The sequence below is a fragment of the Hevea brasiliensis genome, chromosome 12, assembly GCF_030052815.1.
Source record: "Hevea brasiliensis isolate MT/VB/25A 57/8 chromosome 12, ASM3005281v1, whole genome shotgun sequence".
Classification (NCBI taxonomy): domain Eukaryota; kingdom Viridiplantae; phylum Streptophyta; class Magnoliopsida; order Malpighiales; family Euphorbiaceae; genus Hevea; species Hevea brasiliensis.
This window is the reverse complement of record NC_079504.1, coordinates 41,794,021-41,816,498: the sequence shown is the minus strand read 5'-3', so window position 1 is coordinate 41,816,498 and position 22,478 is coordinate 41,794,021. Positions and strand designations below refer to the sequence as shown.

At 31.1% G+C, this 22,478-nt stretch overlaps 1 non-coding gene and 1 pseudogene across 1 annotated transcript; one reads left to right on the top strand and one right to left on the bottom strand.

The window, feature by feature from the left end:
• Positions 1-18,591, top strand: part of LOC131171441 (TMV resistance protein N-like) — a 39,788-nt pseudogene extending 21,197 nt beyond the window's left edge.
• A 1,901-nt stretch (positions 18,592-20,492) lies between these two features.
• LOC131171635 (small nucleolar RNA R71) lies at positions 20,493-20,600 on the bottom strand. The gene has a single exon (XR_009142294.1). It is a non-coding gene; the product is annotated as a small nucleolar RNA R71 (small nucleolar RNA).
• Between the last annotated feature and the right edge of the window lie 1,878 nt (positions 20,601-22,478).

Sequence of the window (22,478 nt, the reverse complement as noted above, 5' to 3'; positions counted from 1 at the left end):
TGTATATTGAACTTACATGTCGGTCGGTACCTATGTTTCTTGCTTGACTATTGTTGCTTGGGAATGCTCATTATGTCACTTCTATTTGTAGAGATGGCATCAGACCCTCTTTTGGTTTGTATGTGACGCCCCTTACCCGTCTATTGTATAGCCGAGCAAGAAGTGCCACATTCGGTGCCGGAGCACCCTATCTTGTCTTGTCATGTCTATTGTAAATTTTAATGTCCTTTAAATCAGGTAATTTACGTGTAGAAATTTTTTTTTTTTTTGTATCTTATTTTTTTTTTGTGGAGACCCGAACAGATCCTCCTCTGTTTTATTAGCATCTGGCGGGTTCCACTATCACCTGTTAACATATTCATAGTCATCTCACATATTTCCATATCATATTCTCTTTTATCATATCATTCGCAACTATTTATGAGATCTCAAAATGAAGTGTCATCTATTGCATTCATATTGAAATTCATAGATAATAAATTATAAGTTTTCATTTCAAGTCCAAAATAAAATACATCATAAACTAGTAATTACATAATGACTAGACATAATGAACCAAAATACTAGGCTACACATGGGCCCTACCAAAATACAAAAGACTGATGAGGTGACTCTGATCGGTGGCAGATCTGGTCGAAACTCTGTCCGAATACTACTGTGGCGGCTACTGATCTTCAGTACCTACGCGATGGAAAACCAACGCGCTAAGCATAACGCTTAGTGGTGCATAATTTATAATAATAATAATTAAACAATTGAAATAATATTTACAAATCATAAATTCTGGGTCTTTTACATTTTTTTTACACTTTGGAATCAATTAAAATTATTGGGGTCTTTCCTGTTTACTTATTGTATATTCAGTATTAATTAATTATTATCAATGCCCAAGAATCCTATAACAAATTATAAAAGCTGGATACACGGGAGTATACGGGTTAGACAGCCATATGTCTACCCAGTATACATCTGTCAGGCACGAGGCCAGCTGTCGGGCACGAGACCCGCTGTCAGGCTTGTAAAGCCAGAAATAAAGTAGGCACAATGGCCAGTAAGTAGGCATATAGCCTGTAGAACAATCATATCAGACATATATTGTCAGTTCATGATTTGCTCTATAAGCAGTACTGCTATCTGTGGTCCCTAATTGGTATACCAATTTATCCAAACTAAATAAATAAGTCTAGGTATACTATGGGCAATTAAACATTTTTAATTATTTTAGCACTATTCACTGTTACTATTTTCTAGTACTGTTCATTGGTACCATTAATTTCATATTAATGGGACATTAGTCCCAATTTACATATTCATATCATTTTTAATATTTAATTATCCTTATGAGTATTTTAATTATTATATATAGCATTTTTCCCATGAACCTTTCTTTAGGTTCATGTTGATGTGTTATCTTTATCTAGGAATTTGACTAGGTTAGGATGTCTATTTAGTCACACTTCCTTCATAACAATTGTTCCTCTATGTTTAAACTTGAATTTCAGTTTTTGAATCACTGAATTTGAAGTTATAGAACTCAAGTTATGGTCAAAATACCATAACTGGTCCCTTTGCCTCTAAGCTGTCCAGAATTTACAATTTCTAGTCAATAAACTTTGACCAGTCATTTGATCATTTTATGGTCATTTTTAGACTTACGTTCCTTCACAAGATATGTTCCTCTATGTCTTAGGGACTCCCAGGTACAATTTCATAATTTTTCAAGCTTGGTATAGTGAGTTATGGTCAATGTATTAACCTGGACTCTCAGTCCTATAAGGGCAAAAATCAACTTCAGGGCAGTATGTTTGACCCTCTTTTTAGGGTCTTTACACTTAGAATTTGGCAAAGATGTCTAAATCAATATTGTATCCCTAAGTATCATGTTTCTACATCATATTGGCAAATCTCAAATGGAATTTCCTAGTGGGAGTTATGGCCAAATGAACACACAGGTATCAAATGGCATTCTGGGTTCAACTTAACATTTTCTAGATTTCAATTCCTAACTTTGGCTAATATTTTCCCTAGGATGCAATGGTTTCTAGAGCTTGGTCAAAACATAAAAATTGTTGTGCTATGTCTTATAAAACTTTTGGCACTAGTTTCACTCAATTTGCAGCTTTGGAGACCAAGTTATGGCATTTTTGCCAAAACTGGTCAAGCATACCAAAGGAACAGTATTTTGGTCATTTTCTGGGTTGGCAGTTTCAGTGACCCAACTTGTGATAATAATTTGAATTGGTTAAAGGCAAAACTGGGTTAAGTGGTCTTCATGAAAAGTGTAGCCCTATGTCTAAACTTTCCATGGTTAAAATTTTAGGATTTTTGGACCAGTATAGAGAGAGTTATGACCAAATGAACACGTACTGTTCATTTGGTCATTTTCTGGGTTGGCAGTTTCAGTGACCCAACTTGTGCTAACAATTTGAATTGGTTAAAGGCAAAACTGGGCTAAGTGGTCTTCATGAAAAGTGTAGCCCTATGTCTAAAATTTCCATGGTTAAAATTTTAGGATTTTTGGACCAGTATAGAGAGAGTTATGACCAAATGAACACGTACTGTTCATTTGGTCATTTTCTGGGTTGGCAGTTTCAGTGACCCAACTTTTGCTAACAATTTGAATTGGTTAAAGGCAAAACTGGGTTAAGTGGTCTTCATGAAAAGTGTAGCCCTAAGTCTAAACTTTCCATGGTTAAAATTTTAGGATTTTTGGACCAGTATAGAGAGAGTTATGACCAAATGAACACGTACTGTTCATTTGGTCATTTTCTGGGTTGGGTTGCAGGGAAATCCGAATTTGGACAGTATTTAGGTCAAGTTTTGGACAGAATTTGGGCATGGTTTCTTCATGGAAAATGGGCTATTTTGGGTCTAGTTTCACCTCCAATTGGCCTCATACCAATTGGGGTCACACAATTTTATTTATGGCCTAAAATGTACACTGCCCTCAACAAACACAACCTGCAGAAAATTAACACTTCCAAAACTCAATCTCCTCCAACTTCCTTACTTCAATTTGCATGCAATACACTTCTATAAGCAACAATCTCATCCCAATAGGTCAATTTCAACATTTTACACAAAGTCCTCAACATTTACACAAACCCTAGTTTTCAAAGTTTCAAATTTACACAAACACTACACAATCAAACACCCAAACATTTAAACTTATTACACATTCTCATGGAACCATTTTTCATCACTTAAAAGCAATAAATTTCAAGTTCCATGGCTGCCAAAAATTTAAGGGTTCTTTCCTCTAGATTTTCTTTTTGTTTTAATGGTATTTATGCTTAGCTAAACATGCTTTTCATGTTTAATAAAGAGAAGAAGAGGGATTAGTGCACTAACCTCTTGTGACCCACTTCAAACTTTAATCTTTCTTCTTCTAATGGGTATCTAAAGCTTCCTTATGGTGTGGGCTAAATTTTTTGTGAAGGGGTCTATGGGTTTTGGGGAGGAGAAAGCTTGGAAAATCAAGCTTTAAGAAGAACAAAAATGGAGGGAGGGAGACACTAAGGGAGACGGCAAGGAGGGAGAGAGAAGAGGAAGAAGAAGAGGTTGGTGGGTTTTGTCTCTTGTTGGTATTTATATATATTTTTATGTGTACTTTATTGTTTTTAAATTTCATAAATCTATTTCCTTTCTTTTCTTTTCTTTCCTTTCTTTTCTTTTCTTTCCTTTTCTTTTCTTTTCTTTTCTTCTTCTTTCTCTTCTCATTTAACCAATTCAAATTCATAAAATTAATTTATGTTAATTATTCTATTTCCAAATTTTAATTTGACATTTAAGTCAAAATTCACATCTAGGGGTGAAATGACCAAAATGCCTTTCATGGTGCATATCGGGTTATTTTTATTATTTTTGTACCAAATAAATAAATTCTCTAAATTTTATTTTATTTCTCAAAATTTTTCCTATATTTTTTTTAATATTTATTTCATTAATTTATGCCTCCTCACTATAGTTTAAGTGTAGTTCCAGACATTTTTATTGTCCGTACAGACATTAGTCATTAGAACAGTAAAATGTACGGACTACCTTTGGTGAGGACGTTACATTGTAGGTACTGGCTGGTACTCAGGTACCTGCCCAGGTGCCTACCTGGGTACTTGCCACCTTGTAGGTATTTGTAGCTCTACAGGTACTAGCTTCCCTGCTACAGTAACTTGACATTTGCATTTAAGTACCAGCACTTGGTCCAATTACTTCTGTCACTTTTGTACCTACAAGATGAATCTTGCTCTATTTTGTATTATGTGCTTACCCTGTAGGTTGTGTTGATTGTTGTGTTGGAAATTAACTAATTATTGAAAAGGCAATTTTCTATATGTTTGTATTGCAAAGGAGACTCTGTCAAAATCTTTGCTGACTAGGTACCTTTATTGACCCATAGGTGTCTCTATAGGTGTAGATACCTCTATAACTACCTGGAACCTGATACCTTTACAGGTACTTCTGCAGGTGCTTAGCCTTTATTTGCTCTTGTTAAGGTTCCTATAAGTACCTGTAAGTGTTCAAACGACACTTAATGGATTTTTTCTACTCGCTTTTTCTTTCGAAATGCAATTGAAACTATAACATCCTCATAGTAGGCAGTTCCATACAGTCTACTGTTTCGGCGACTGATATATGTCCGAACAGTTAGGATGTTCAGAACCATAATTAAGTCACCTAGAAAAGCAATAAATAAAAATAAATAGCAATTACATGAAGGTAAAAAGGAAATAAAGAAAACAAAGCATAATGGGTTAAATGAGCCGAGGCCACAGCGATGGGTGACCGAACCGGGAAGTGACTGCGAGCTCAGTCACTACCCTGATTTCGTGTGGGACCCTATGGCACCTTAGGCCTAAGGAAAATTGCGAAGGTAATAGTAGTGTAAAAATCATATAAAAAAATAGAGAACCAGTTTGAAAAATTGTATCAGAGTTCAGGAAGTAACCTAGTGCTATTGAAAAAACAGATCAGACCAATAAGGGGCAAAATGGTCAATTCACTCTTAGATGTGACTCTTGGCCTAAATATCCATTAAATTGTAGGAAATTAAAATTATAAAAAAATAATTAAAAACATAAGAGGTATATGGAAGGAAAGGAAAAAGGAAAAGAAGAAAGAAAAAATAAAACAAAATGGAATTTAATTAGAATTATTACATGTGCATGATGCAAGCATGATGCAATTAAAAATGTCTTAGCCTATCACCATTAAACAAGCACCCATAACACAATTAAAAAGGGATAAAATTAAACCAAAAAGCCATTTCATCTTTTTCCTCATGAGCTTGGCCGAACCATCTTCCTCATGAGCTTGGCTGAACCATCTTCAAAGACTCTCCACCATTGATGAAGCTTATAAGCTTCATTTTCTCCCTTATCTCACCCCAAAACTCCTAGTTATCTTCACTAAAATTTCACCCTACACCTTGAGCAAGCTTTAGGTAGCAGAAAATTGAAGAGAGATTGAAGTTTTAACAAGTCAAGGGTTAGCCAATTCAAGGTTAGTGCATGTTAATTACTTAATCTTGTTTATTTCATGAAATTTAGTTTGAATATGAACAAATAATTAAGAAATTAAGATAAATCATGTGTGAAATTGAGAATGGAATTTTGGCCAGCTTTATGGGAGTGGTAGTTGATGGTTTTAATGGATTTAAAATGACTTAGAAATGATGTTGATGTGTAGACATAAATTTGAAATGGATTAGTATGCCTAATTGACATGTGCTATGTGAACCTTGAATTGGAGCTAGGGTTTTCAATTAAAAATTAGGGATTTGTTCAATTGTTGTGGAATTGATGATGTTAAGGTCAATTAGTGACCTTTTGGCATGGTTGGACCCTAAAATGGTGTTGATTATGGAATTGGATTGTGAATTTGATAGGCTGCCATTGTGCTAAAATTTCTGGACCTTGAGTCCAGTGGGTTTGGACAACTATAAGTTGACTTGTGTTACTTCAATTTGTATGAGGCTAATTGGAGATAAAACTAGGGTCATAATACAACATTTTTCATGTAGAAACCTTGCCCAAAAACTGACCCCAAGTTGGCCTAAAATTAGCTTGAATCCAGATCTGGTACCCTGTTACTGTGCAAAATTGACCAAATGAATAGTACATGTTCAAATGGTCATAACTTTGTGTAGAGAGGTCCAAATGACCTGATTCTTGTGGCCATGAAAATCTTAGACATAGTAGAACAACTTCCATGAAGAATACAAACTCAAATTCTGACCATAACACATTCAAATTGTTAACCAAAATTAACTCATCAAAACTACTAGAACCAAAAATTGGCCCAGAATTCTGGAATTGACCAATCCTGCCAGTTATGGTTAAAGTGCTATAACTTGAGCTACAAAAATCCAAATGGAGTGATTTAAAAGGAGAATTAAAGTAGACACATAAAGGAACAACTTTGATGAAGAAAGTTTAGCCAAATTTCTATTGTAGATTGGTCCAACGGAACAGTAAACTTTGGAGACAAAAACTAAAATTTTGAAATTTCTCTTAGGAAGCTTTGAATTGCAATTGGCAACCAATGCCAACAAATTTGTGACCCAAAATGTGGTATGACCATGTGTTTAGAAATAGTATACCTATTAATTATGAAAAAAGTCAACATTTTACATAAATGGTAACCACCATAGCCATAAATACAAAGAACCCAACCTTAGGAGATTTTATAAGTAAAATTAAATATGCAAAATTTAATTTTTAGATTAATTATTAGAAATGGTTTGGATGGGTATTGAAACACTTTAAAATTATGTGTTTCGGTTGGAAAGGAGCCATCCAAGGAAGGAGAAAATTTTGGATTAGGTCAAGACAACCAAAGAGGTTTGTGCACAACTAGTCCTTAATTAATAAGTGTTTTACATATTTCAATTGATTTAAAGGATTCTATTGTTTTCATGTATTATGTTTATCAAATTTTGATTTTATCTCAACAATTATTGAATATTGTTATGGTGTAAATGAAATTGGTTTTGGAAAATTGTGATTGAAATGGGGTTTGCATGAAAAATGAAAAATATTGCTTACTGAGATTGGCATGGAAGCGATTTGTATTGTGATTATATGCTCACAAAAAGGGCAATGAATTTTCTGATGTTATTTTATATCTCACAACTAATGCTCGACATGGTTATTACCCCTCCCTCATTTATTGAGGAGACAATGGTATTAGCTTTGTTTTGAATACCGTGGTACGTGCACATTAATGGTTTGATCTTCCTCATATAAAAGGTTAGATCTAAGTTGAAGATGGCCCCTCTTGGAATTTAATTTGTTATCGTGTAATGGATGGAATGTGCATGATTCGATCTCCCCTACCATAGGGAGTGAGAATAACTTCGAAGATGGCCCTTACGGATTAGTCTTGCATTAAGTCAGTGAGAATAAGAATGGATTTAAAAGTGAGCAACCTTGCTTCTAAAATGATATCTTTGGTTTATATTTTTATACTTTCCTTTTTCATGAAATTGAATTTTTATTTTCATAATTTGATGTGAATATTTCAAATGTGCATTTATGATTTGGTAAATCTTAATTATTGATCAATATCATTCAAATAAATGATTTGCACTATTGAAAACATTGACTTTGATTTTATGTATCATGAAGAAATTGAATATTTCCAATCTCTTTGTTATGATTTTGTCAAAGTATAGTGTACTAAATTTTATGTAGAAACCTTGATCAAAAACTGACCCCAAGTTGACTTAAAATTAGCTTGAATCCGGATTTGGTACCCTTTTACTGGGCAAAATTGACCAAATGAACAGTACATGTTCAAATGGTCATAACTTTGTGTAGAGAGGTCCAAATGACCTGATTCTTGTGGCCATGAAAAGCTTAGACATAGTAGAACAACTTTCATGAAGAGCACAAACCCAAATTCTGACTATAACACATTCAAATTGTTAACCAAAGTTAACTCACCAAAACTGCCAGAACCAAAAATTGGCCCAGAATTCTGGAATTGACCAATCCAGCCAGTTATGGTTAAAGTGCTATAACTTGAGCTACAAAACTCCAAATGGAGTGATTCAAAAGGAGAATTAAAGTAGACATATTAAGGAACAACTTTGATGAAGAAATTTTAGCCAAATTTCCATTGTAAATTGGTCAAATGGAACAGTAAACTTTGGAGACAAAAACTAAAATTTTGGAATTTCTCTTAGGAAGCTTTGAATTGCAATTGGCAACCAATGCCAACAAATTTGTGACCCAAAATGTGGTATGACCATGTGTTTAGAAATAGTATACCTATTAGTTAGGAAAAAGTCAACATTTTGTATGAATAGCAATCACCATAGCCATAAATACAAAGAACCCAACCTTAGGAGATTTTATAAGTAAAATTAAATATGCAAAATTTAATTTTTAGATTAATTATTAGAAATGGTTTGGATGGGTATTGAAACACTTTAAAATTATGTGTTTCGGTTGGAAAGGAGCCATCCAAGGAAGGAGAAAATTTTGGATTAGGTCAAGACAACCAAAGAGGTTTGTGCACAACTAGTCCTTAATTAATAAGTGTTTTACATATTTCAATTGATTTAAAGGATTCTATTGTTTTCATGTATTATGTTTATCAAATTTTGATTTTATCTCAACAATTATTGAATATTGTTATGGTGTGAATGAAATTGGTTTTGGGAAATTGTGATTGAAATGGGGTTTGCATGAAAAATGAAAAATATTGCTTACTGAGATTGGCATGGAAATGATTTATATTGTGATTATATGCTCACAAAAAGGGCAATGAATTTTCTGATGTTATTTTATATCTCACTACTAATACTCGACATGGTTATTACCCGTCCCTCATTTGTTGAGGAGACAATGGTATTAGCTTTGTTTTGAATACCGTGGTACGTGCACATTGATGGTTTGATCTTCCTCATATAAAAGGTTAGATCTAAGTTGAAGATGGCCCCTCTTGGAATTTAATTTGTTATGGTGTAATGGATGGAATGTGCATGATTCGATCTCCCCTACCATAGGGAGTGAGAATAACTTCAAAGATGGTCCTTACAGATTAGTCTTGCATTAAGTCAGTGAGAATAAGAATGGATTTGAAAGTGAGCAACCTTGCTTCTAAAATGATATCTTTGGTTTATATTTTTATACTTTCCTTTTTCATGAAATTGAATGTTTATTTTCATAATTTGATGTGAATATTTCAAATGTGCATTTATGATTTGGTAAATCTTAATTATTGATCAATATCATTCAAATAAATGATTTGCACTATTGAAAACATTGACTTTGATTTTATGTATCATGAAGAAATTGAATATTTCCAATCTCTTTGTTATGATTTTGTCAAAGTATAGTGTATTAAATTTTAAATTATTAGTTGTGCACCACTGAGTTCACCGCTCAGCGATAGCTTTGTATGCTGTCGTAAGTAAAAGGAAGGATAGAGCAGCTGAGTGAGATCACTTGAAGCTGTGTCTTGAAGACGTGTTGAGATTAATTTTGGGTATATTGTAGGTATACCTCTAGACATTAGATTTTGATGTAATTATGTAACTATTTGTATGTAAATACGTTCGAGCAGTTGTACAAAAACTCTTGTAATATTATTTTAGAATGTACTCAAATGCAATTATTGTAATATTAATATGAGATTTTATTTACCTGTATATATTTTTGTAAAATTAATTTTATCACCCCAATGAATGTAATATTTAAATTCTTTCTGAAACTTGTAGATAATGAATCATTTTCTTATGATGAGTTTTAGTGGGAATGGAATGAAACAAATTGAGTTGATTGCTTGAAACGAATTGTGAAATTATCGAGATTGGATTGGAATATTTCTGTAAAAAATTTCTCTTTTAGGTAAATTGAAGAACTGTTTTTACCTAGTTTCAGCAGCAACCACGAGGATTTTCCGTAAAATTTTAAAAATACCTAATTATTCCTAAATAAGTTTTATGACATATACTTGAATTGAGACCACTTAAGATAAATTTTTATCACCACGCTAAATTTTAAAAATGCATTTGTTTTGTCAAAATCCCTTGTAGTATTTTTAATAGATTATCGGTAAGCAAAATTAGGTAATTTATTAAGTATACTACGGGATCATATCATACCTTACAGAGGGGTAGGATGTGACAGAAACTCTATGCCACTGTTAGATTTCATATCAAACTTTATCATTTTTGACAAAAAAAGTGGAAAAAGAAGTTAGGTTGTGCTTAAATTCATAGATTTAGATTTAAATTTTGGATTTCAAATATTGGATCTGAAATTTAAAATTTGAAATTTATAAATTTGAAAATATATTGTTTGGATGAAATACTGAATTTTAATTTTTAAATTTAAAATGGGAGTATTCAATAAAAAAAAAAAACCCTCTTATTAAGGTGAATTAGAATTTCAAATAACATAACATGGTTGATGTTGTTCTTTCAAACTTTAACCTTTTGAGTCCTTATATTTATTTGTCCAATATTCACTTTTGTTAATGCTTGATGGGTTTTTTCTACTCGTTTTCCCTTTGATATGCAATTCAAACTCAGAGCCACTATTAGATTTCAAATCAAAATTTATCATTTTTCAACAAAGGTGGAAAAATAAGCTAGCTTATTTTATTCTATATTATTCTTAAGGATTCAACAAAGGGAATACTAGTACTAATATTCATTTATCCAATCAAACCACATTTAGGTTACGTTTGATAAAGCGTAATGTAATCTAATATAATCAATTATATAATAAAATTATAGTTGTAATATAATGTAATGTAATTTTCATTACATTCCTATGTTTAGTTGTAAAATAAAAATATAAATAGTGTAATGTAATGATAATTTTGATTTTAATATTTAATTTCTTTATAATATTAATAATAAGTGTTAGTGGTTGTAGTGATCGATAGTCAAGTGGAAATATTAATTAAATGATAGTGGTGGCGGCGATAGTGATGGTTAGGTGGTGGTGGTGGTAGTGGCAAAATGAGATAGTGGTAGTGGTGGTAATGACTAGATGGTGGCAGATGTGGCAGTAGCTAAGTAGTGATAGTTGTGGTTAAGTAGTGGTGGTGGTGATGGTGGTAGTGGTGGTGATGGTAACAAGGCGGGATAGTGGTTGTCGTAGTAGTTGTAGCAAAGTAGTGGTGGTGGTAGTATTAACAATAAATGAAAAAAAAATTAAAATAAGTAAGTATAATTACATTTATTTTTGTATGCAATGACTATTGCATTAATTTAAGTATAATTGATTACAATATATAATTATCATTTTATTAATTTTAATAAATATTTAAATATTCAAATTTTGGCGTCTAAAAAGAAGAAAAAAAAAATAGAAGGCCACTGTTTTATGTTATACATATTTGGAGATTAAATCTCTCGACTTTTACCCTTTCTTTTTTTTGCTGTAATTTTATAAATTTCTACTTCTTTAAATATCTAGAATAAAGTAAAGCATGACTAGAATGCAAAAGCAGAATCTAGCCAACAAGCCAAAAAAAAGGGGCGCTGAATGCTGACGACCGGTAATGGCCTATTAAGTGAAGCAAACCCATTAAGTAGGTTAAAAACAATTGTTTTTTTCTTGCAATATTCTGCATTCTTTTACTGTATATTTCTGTTGTCTTTTTATGCCCTTTAATAATATAGTTAAGATGAAATTTAAACATGAATTAATATATGATTTGCTATTTTAAGTTTAGTTTTATTTATAAATTAAGTTTTATTTCATTTCGATAGGTGAGTGCAGCATACACAAGGTTCTTCTGGAAGATTTTTTATTCTTTTTAATGTTGTTAAATGTTTCTTCCAATTTTTAAGATTGTTTTTGAAATTCTTAATTATTTGAGATTTTTCTTGATTAAATCGATCTACTATGGACTAACGACATAATATAAATGTAATGCTTAAATAATTAATTTAAAATAATATTTATAGTGAATATAGTTTCTGATTACTTTCCATGTTAATTTATGATATACAATTAGTTTTTATAAAGTAAAAAAAAAATTATAAATAATATATCTTCTATCAATATTTGATATATTTGATAGTAATTTTCTTTCAAAACTTGTAAAATATTACAAAAGTACCTCATATTAATGTTTGTCAAATGTTATAATATAAACATCTTAAATAATATTTTACAAATGTGAAAATATAATCTTTTAGCGGCATTTGATATATTTCATAATACTACTTTATAAATATTTTAATCCAAATTTAATGTGACTATTATTTTCTTAATCATAACTTGTCTCAAACTTCATTATATAATACTCCAGCTTCTTTAAATAGGGATTGATCAATTATCCATTGTGATTTTTAGTTTTATCCAATTCTCAATGTCCCAACATTTTCTAGTTTTGATCCAATTTTTACTTTCTCAGCATTTTACCTGTACATGGCCTTGTCCAATATTCACTTTTGTCAATAACTGATGGGTTTTTTCTACTCGTTTTTTCTTTTGATATGCAATTCAAACTCAGAGCCACCATTAGATTTCAAATCAAAATTTATCATTTTTCAAATAAAGGTGGAAAAAATTATTTTATATTATTTTTAAAGATTCAATTTTAAAGATTAAAATTTCATTCGCAAGGATAGAGATGGCAAATCGAGTGAGTTTCAGTTAGGACCATTCGGATTCCAGTCAATTTAAACTTCATTTTTCACTTTCTCAGAATTTTATAGTCTTGATCCAATTTTCACTTAACATTTTCCCTGTACATACTCTTGAACCAGTCTTCACGTACTTCCTTAGCATTTTTCCTACACACAGTTTTTCTCATAATCTAATTATTATTGTTGGAATATTTCCCTTGTCGAAATTTCTTCATACTCATGTTATATATATATTTCATAATATTAGATTTTTAATCTATAATTTGAATTGAATTTGTTTTTCATTATTGTTTTGAAAAATTTTAATTTGAAGTAAATTGAACAAGTTTTTTAATTTTAAGTCAATATATTTTAAATTCAGTAATTTATAATATTAAATATTCAAAATATTTTTAAATTAATAGTCCAAGTCAATTTTATTCAAAAATTAAACTTTATTTTTGTGGCTATATTCATTGAATGTTTTTGTTTTTATAGCATGAAATGATTTTATTAGTCATCATCATTGAATGAGTCTATGAAAAGTTCGATCAAAACTTGTGAAATCCAGTCAAACTCAGACGACTTGGTTGACAACGTCATTGATTAGTACATGTGGCAGTCATTGATTAGTGACATTGTAAATGCAATAGTTTTTTTTTTTTTACAATGTAAATGCAATTGTAATATTTGTTTCTCTGGGTTCCTTTTTGAACTCATACTTTTAATAAAATTTATTGCTTACCAAAACAAAAAAAAGAATGATACTCAAACAAAACATCAGGATTAAAAAGAATATGTCTACAGCCCAATAATCAGGCAACCTAAACATACACATATAAGATAGTCCCGAAAAGGATCTCAAATTTCACATGAAGCATGTTGGCCAAACCTCCATTAGACCTGAAAGCTACTAAAGACAAAGGACTACTAGTGCAGGAAACACCAAAAGCTCTGAAATATTAAAATAACTGGGTGAGTGTAAACACAGTGAATAACACCATGGTAGAAATCACTTACCCAACATCCATTGTGAAATTAAACATCAAAACTTCAGAAATTAAGGAACTTTTGGGCTGCCATCATGTTCTTGAAACAACACTAAGCTGGATTTTTGTCAGTCTTCCTTCAATACCTGATGAAATCAAAGTGTAAAGGACATTTCTTGATTTATAGATGACAGAAGGAAGCTGCTAGGCGGTGGTTTTAACTTCATGAACGCTGGAAATGGCTAAAGGGCGGCAGCGGCAAGAGGGAACATTAGTGGTAGTTTTTATTCTTCCTTTCTAGAAGCAGGGTGTGACAAATATAAGACTACACTCTCATTTTATAATTTTTTATATTTATTTTAGTTTATCCTTTGATTATTAAGTAAATTTTCATTGATTTTAATAAATATTTAAATATTGAAATTTTGGCGTCTAGACTTTCACTATTTTTTTTAGTAATTTTATTAATTTCTACTTGTTTAAATATCTAGAAGAAACTTTTTGAAACCTCATGGCCAGATTTATCCATTAAAAATTTTAAGCTGGGATTTTATTACTTATGTGAATGCTAAGAATATTTAGCTTTCAAATTATAACCTTTGTTATAAGCAAGTGTTTAAGATAAGAATATGTTATGCATAAGAGTGTTATTCGCTCATAATGATCATCAGTAATGATATTGTATGAAGACGTATATCTAAACAAAAAATGGAATGAGCTAAATATGTTTTTTTTTTTTTTTTTTCTAGTAAATTATAGGTATCTTTTAGTCTACTGAGTTAAGTCTAATCCTACTCGCGTCGAAAATGTCTATTATGGGGTAAAGCGCTATCAACGGAGATTTTCTTCATTCACAAGCATTAAATCCTCAACCTTACTTAGCCCAAGTTTTATGCTGTATGCTTAATTAACTTTGATTTCAATTTCAAAGGTAAAATTAAAAGACTTTGAATTTGTCACGAGAAGAAAGCTTTTCCAATTTCAATTTCAGAGCCACTATTAGATTTCAAATCAATGTTTGGATTCATGAATTTAGATTTAAATTTTAGATATTTGATCTAAAATTTAGAATTTCAAATAACATTGTTAATGTTGATCTTTTAATTAAAAGTGCAATTATTTTATATAAATAAATATTTTTATATATAAATTAATTAAATTAATATTTTAATTTAAATATTATACATAAATTATAAGTTATAAAAAAAATTAAATTATAAGTTATAAAAAAAATTTATCTCAATAAAGTTTCTTTAAAATAATAAGAAGAACATTATAAAAATTATAATATTGAAAACATGTTTATAGGTTGGGGAACTTTACGTAATTTTCCCAAAAACTTATTTACCATCCTTGTTGTTTTATATATAATTTGAGAATTCAAGTTTTATCAACTATTGTTTTATAATCTGTACTATAATTAAACTGCACTATAATCTTTTAATAAAATTAAATTATTAGTATGTCCTAATCTGAACTGAGAGCTTCTCCTCACTTAAACTATATATATATATATATTATTGAAATAAAAATATGTAATATTAAATTAAAATTTTGAGATTATGCTATAGAGATTACAGTTGCTAAGGTTAAGGCAGCCAATTTTTTTTTTTTTTTTTTTTTAGCAACAGCCAAAAAGGGCTTTACTTTTGATATCAGATGAATGTGAAGGCATCAGATGTTCTTATTGGAAAAAAATGATTCATAAAGACAGGGTCATAGTTTAAGGTATATATTGAAAGTATACTATATATGGACGATTATGATCATCATTTAATAATAATAATTATTATAATAATAATAATAATAATTATTATTATTATTAAGAGATAAACTTAACATATTTTAGTTAAATTATTTATAATTTTATAAAATTTAATATTTTGAAATACTATAATTTTAAAAATTTTGCATAATTAATGAACTCTTTAATTATGAATTAATTAAATGATAATTCGATATGACTAATTAAATATTGAATAATAGTTACTTGTCAAAAAAATAATCACAATGCATGATATATAAACTAAATATTAATTTGATCTTTCAAATTGATAGTAAAATTTAATCAAGTACAAAATATAAAAATTGAATTAGTTATATTTTAAAATTGATAAATTGAGTTAATTTGTCTTCATTTTTAACTGTGTACTACATGACTTGTTCAGGGACTAAATAAAAATTTTTACATTTTATAATTGGCTACTCAAAATTTATAAAAAGTTATTTCTTTATAAACTTTATCTTTCTACTCTGTCTTTATAATTTACCTCCTAAAAAAACTATAACAATAATAGAAAAAACTAATTGAAAGTAAAATAAAAAATTTATTTCATTCCTTTGCTCTGTCAATCTCATCTTAAAATCGAAAATCGAAATTAAATATTCAATAATTATAACATCATTTTTTTTTCACAATATTATCTTAGTAAAACTATTTTTCAAAAAATATTAAAAAATGTAAAAACTTAGTTATTACTTCTATAAAACATTAAGGACCAAAAGAAAAATTAACATTTAAAGCTTTACGCGCCTCTTTCTCTCTCCTTTCTATACAGCTAAAAATTCGAGTAAATTGACCCAATTTTTATGCTGTGTGCTTAATTAACTTTGCTTTCAATTTCAAAGGTAGAATTAAAAGACTTTGAATTTATCACAACGAGAGAAGAGAGCTTTTCCAATTTGTCACAACAAAATATAATTTTACTTAGGTTTTAGGAAAGTGCACTGCACAATGGAAAGTAGCTTCTATAAATACCAAGCTATGCTTGTAGAAGAAAGACAACAAATGACCCATCAAGCTTCCCATTTAAACTATTAAAAAGCTTTTCATGGCTCCTAAGGCCATGAAAGAAAACTCTTCTTCTTCTTCTTCTTCTTCTTCTTCTTCTTCTTCTTCTCAACAATGGAAATATGATGTTTTTCTTAGCTTTAGGGGTGAAGATACCCGTAAGAATTTTATCAGTCATTTGTGTAAAGAGTTTCGTCAAAAAGGGATCATAATATTCAAGGATGATCGAGAACTTGAGAAAGGGGAAACTATTTCTCAAGAACTCCTCAAAGCAATTGAAAGCTCCAAAATTTCTCTTGTCATCTTTTCAAAAAATTACGCTTCTTCAACATGGTGTTTGGATGAACTCGTAAAAATTTTAGAATGCAAGAACTCTGACAACCAAATAGTTTTGCCCATTTTCTATGATGTGAATCCATCAGAAGTTCGAAAACATAATGGGAGTTTTGAAAATGACTTTGAACATTATCAGCAGAACGACGAGAGGGTGCAACGGTGGAGACTTGCTATGACTCAAGTGGCCAATCTTTCTGGATGGAATTTACAAGGCAGGTCAGAATATATCCCATTTCTTTTAGTTATTTGAATTTAATTAGCATTTTCCTATATGTCCCTCACTAGACTCATGCGTCAATAAGACCAATTTAACCAGAAAATTTATGATACGAGGTCCAGAGATGGATATATCCAGAGGCCAGGGGGCATTGGCTGCTGAAATTTTAAAATTTTTTACGGTATAGTAGTAGTTTTTCAAAAACTTAATTTTTTTTATTACTCTTATCAAATTTTAATGGGGTACTGAATTATTCGATTATTTTAAAAGCTTTTATAGATTCACTACAAATTTTTTTAAAAAAATAAATTTTTTTTATTACTGTATTGAAATAATTATATATAAACAGTAAAATACAAACACTCTTATAAAAAAAAAAAAAATTCAAACCATCATTGCCTCTTAACCTTTTTTTTTTTCTTTATTAATTCTACCATCATCAATTTCTATTCTTTGAAATTTAAATTGTTTGACAACATCATCAAAGGAAAGTCTAGTATAATTTAAGCATCATTCTTTTCATCAATTTAAAATGGTTTTTTTTTTTTTCATAATCTCATTATTATTGTTGGAATCTTTCCCTTGTTGAAATTTCTTCATACTCATGTTATATATATATATTTCTTAATATTAGATTTTTAATCTATAATTTGAATTGAATTTGTTTTTCATTATTGTTTTGAAAAATTTTAATTTGAAGTAAATTGAACAAATTTTTTAATTTTAAGCCAATATATTTTAAATTCAGTAATTTATAATATTAATAGTAATTCTATTTAATCTTTAGCAAGTCTATTTTATTCAAAAATTAAACTTTATTTTCGTGGCTATATTCATTGAATGTTTTTTTTTTATTTTTATTTTATTAGTCATCATCATTGAATGAGTCTATTTTAATTGTTCAATCACATATTTGAATTGGACTCCTAAATTAAATCTTTGCATCTGTCATTAATTGTTCATTGAATGAGTCTATGAAATCTTTAATTGTTCGATCAAACTCAGACGACTTGGTTGACTACGTCATGGATCACACAAGTTAATCGTTTTTTTTTTTTTTTTTAAACAAATCGAAGTAATTTAGTACATGTGGCAGTCATTGATTAGTGACACACAGCAACCCTCAGCAAAAAATACAAAATGTTCTTATTTTATTTTTTTTTTTTTTACATTGTAAACGCAATGGTAATATTTTGATAGTCAATTATGGGAAATGATTGATGCATACATTTTGCATAGTCATTTAGGTCTAATTTTATAGCCATTTTATTTGATTATTAGTCATTTTTAGCTAATCTCATTAGTTAATTAGTTAGTTTTTCATAGTTGTCAATTTTGCACTAATTTGTAATTTTTACTTTGTTTTGTAGGAAAAATGGTGTTTTTGAAGGACTAAAGAGAATTTTGCCATTGAGGAGTGTCTTCTACAGCAAAAAGATGTCAAAAACAAGTTTTCAAGCTGAAATATGCATTGACCAAATTGTGCATAACTTGCCGCATAAGCTATGCAGATCTGCATAAGGAGAAAAATCACTGTTTCAGAACCAACCGAAATGTGCATAAGGAGACTGCATAGCCTATGCACATTCTCGCCTCCCTTATGCACATTCACGAAATTGTGCATAACCTATGCACCAAGTCATGCAGCTTCGCATAAGTGACCCAGAATCAAAAGCGCATAAGGGACTGCATAACTTATGCAGTCCACTTATGCAGTCCCTTGAAGAGTTCATTAATGAGCTGGCAGGAGATTCTCTCAAATAATTCCTCCTAGAACATACTATTTTAGGGCTCCATGTCAGAAAAATGCTATATATAGTCTCATTTTCCCATTTTAAGGAGGAGACAAGGAGCAAAGAAGAAAAGGAGGAGGCTAAGCAGAATTTGAGGAGTCATTTTCACCTTCCACACCATTTTCAACTAAGATTTGCAGATTTCTTCCTTCCTTTACATTTTTCTACATTTCTAGTGTTTAATTTCTTACTTCTTAGCTTAGATTAAAGCTTTATTTCCATTTAAACTCATCAAATCTTGTAAGCATTATGGATAGTGAGTAGTTTACTTTTGATTCTGGAGTAAGGGTTGTAATATTTGAGATATTTTGTGGATTTTGATTGGGTAATCCATATTTTGTGGTCTTAATGAGTTTTATTCATTTCTTGTATGCTAAATGACATGCTTAGTGTAGGATCCCATTAAGTTATGTTCTTAATCCATGGTTGAAGCACCGAAAGGAGAAGGCCTTGTGATAGATAATCAAGAAATTGGACTTAATTAACTTAGACCTAGAAATAGGCTAAGGATTAAGAGGACTCACAGATTAATTAAAGAACTTAATGGGTCTTAATTAATTCTAACTCCACGAAAGTAGGATTAGTTTGATTAAGGCACTCTTTGTCTCACTCGAAAGGGAATTCAAAGGATTTAAGAATTAATCTCCTTAAAACCCATTAGTTTCATAAGATTGGATAACCAATTTAAAATCCCAAAATAGCTCGAATATGAAATCCCGAACTCCGGAATCACCTTTTTACCATTGTTAATTTCCAATCGAATTTAATTACTTGCCATTTTTAACCTTGCCATATTTCAACTTGCTTATTTCAATTTGATGCAATTTTAGTCTAATTAATACATTGTTGAATATAATATTAATTTTGCACATTTAGATTTCATACTCCATTACCCATTAATCCATTATTTTAATTTCATAAATACTTCAATTTAGTCAACTTTTATATCGAAAATTCAATCATTAACACAACTCCTCGTGGGATCGATATTTTTCTATACTACTTGTACGACCCGTGCACTTGCGGTTGGGACGCATCAAGTTTTTGGCGCCGTTGCCGGGGAGTTGTTTGTTTAAGATTGAATTCTTGATTATTTTAGTTGTTTTTAGTTTTATCTTTGTTATCTTTTCATTTTGTGTTTGTTTGTTCTTTTTCAGGTACTTTAATCTTTTATGAGAAGAGCTAGAAGCTCAAGTGACACAACCTTACTGTTCAATCCTGAAATTGAGAAATTTTGTAAGGCCAACAAGAAAGAAACCAGAAGAAGGAAGGAAGCTTCGAGAGAAACTGAATTAGAAGCAGATATGGCTGATGAAAGAATTAGAATTGGTGTTGGTAATGCTGGAAATGGTCAAAACAATGAAAATGAAGCCCAAGGGGAAGAAGTTGTTAATGCAAACGTGCCTAGGGGAAGTATGATGGACCATGCTTTTCCACGTTTTGATGATTTGAGAGAGAGCATAGCAAGACCAAGGATTGATGCAAACAGTTACAAGATGGATTTTGGAGTTCTTCAAATGATTCAAAACTCTCAATTTGGAGGACATCCTTCTGAAAATCCACACACACACCTGAAGAAGTTTGCTATGATTTGCGACATGCAAAAACAACCTGGAGTGTCTGATGATGCAGCAAGATTGAAGCTATTCCCATTCTCTTTGAAAGATAGAGCATTGGATTGGCTTGATTCTTTACCTCACAACTCCATTACAAATTGGGAGCAACTCACTGATGCATTTCTTGCACAATATTTTCCACCTGGAAAAACTCAAGAGTTGAGGAATCAAATGACAGCTTTCAGACCAAGAGAAGATGAGACTCTTTATGAGTCATGGATGAGATGGAAAGAATTGGAAAGATTATGCCCACATCATGCCATTCCAAAATGGATGATAAATCAGAATTTTTACACCAATGTCACTCCTGCAATCAGAGGAATTATTGATGCTCAAACAGGAGGAGAATTTATTATTAAGCATGAAGATGAAGCTTATGAGCTATTGGAGAAAATTGCAAAGAATACTCATCTTTGGAGTAGTCCAAGAGGACCAGCTCCAACTCAGAAAAGGCAAGCTGCTGGAATGTATGATCTTGATCCATTCAACATGATTAATGCAAAGTTTGATGCACTTACAAATGTCCTTGCTAAGAAGATGGAAGATTTGAGTATGTTGGTTAGTTCAACATCATCAGCTGGAAGTTCACAACAAGTGGCTTATGCAGAGGAAACAACCAGCTGTGGAGTAGACTATGGAGAACAAGCAGCATACGTTGGTAATTATGGAAACAAGCAAATGGGGAATCCTTATTCTCAAACTTACAATCCAAATTGGAGGAATCATCCCAACTTTTCATGGGGAAATCAGCAAAATCAAGTTCAAAATCAGAATTTTCAACCACAACAGCAGAGTCAAGTTCCATATCAGCAAAATAGGCAACCATTGCCTAATTTTCAGCAGAAAAATATGAACTCTCCACCAAAACAAAGAAGAACGAAATTCCACCATCAAGCTTTATTGCAACAGATTCTTGCCAACCAAAATAAGCATGATGAGGAGATGAGAGAGGTGAAAGCAAGGCTGGAACAGATGCAAACACACAACAGAATGCTGGAAAACCAGATTGCACAACAAGCATCCTCCTCAAGTGCTAAGTCTTTTGGAAAGCTTCCAAGTCAACCAGAAAATCCAAGAGAGCAGTGTCAAGCTATTACTTTAAGAAGTGGAAAAGTTATAAATGATGAGAAGAGTGAAAACAGTGAGAAGAGAGAAAATGAAAAAGGAACTGATGGGAGTGAAAAACAAGAGAGTGCGAGAAAAATGTAAGGAGAAATTTGAAGAAAAGAAGAGAAGTATATACCTCCCGAGCCCTACAAGCCACAACTTCCCTTTCCACAAAGATTTCACAAAGCCAAGCTTGATAGGCAATTTGGGAAGTTCTTAGAGGTTTTGAAGAAACTTTACATAAATGTGCCTTTTGTTGATGCTCTTTCACAAATGCCCTCTTATGCAAAATTCTTGAAAGAAATTCTCTCAAACAAGAGAAAACTTGAAGATGATGAAACTGTAGCTTTGTGAGGAAGAATGTAGTGCTATCCTCCAAAGGAAACTTCCTCCAAAGCTTAAGGATCCAGGGAGTTTTTCAATTCCATGCCACATTGGAGAGTCTTGTTCTACAAAAGCTCTATGTGATTTAGGGGCTAGTGTTAGCCTTATGCCCCTTTCTATCTATGAGAAGCTCAACATGGGAGATCTAAAGCCAACCCACATTTCTCTTGATTAGTGAGAACAATCAAGTATCTGAAGGGATTTTGGAGAATGTGCCCCTGAAGGTTGGAAAGTTCTACATACCTGTTGACTTTGTCATCTTGGACATGGAGGAAGATTCTAATATTCCAATTATCTTGGGGAGACCCTTTCTAGCTACAGCAGGAGCATTGATTGATGTGAAAGGAGAAAAGCTTACTCTTAGAGTTGGTGAAGAGCAATTAATTTTCAATATTAATAACTCTATGAAGAAGCATCATTCTGAAGCTGATACTTGCTTGAGAGTTGATATCATTGATGAGCTAGTTGAAGAACACTTCAGAAAGAAATATCCAGAAGATCCACTTGAAAATTGTTTAGTTCATGGAGGAGGCATAGATTATAACAACCCTCATGTAGCTGCATATGCTCAACACTTAGAGGGAAGTCCACCATTCATTTCTGCTCCAGTTTTTCAACTCACACAAAAGGAAAAAGCAGAATTTAAGCAA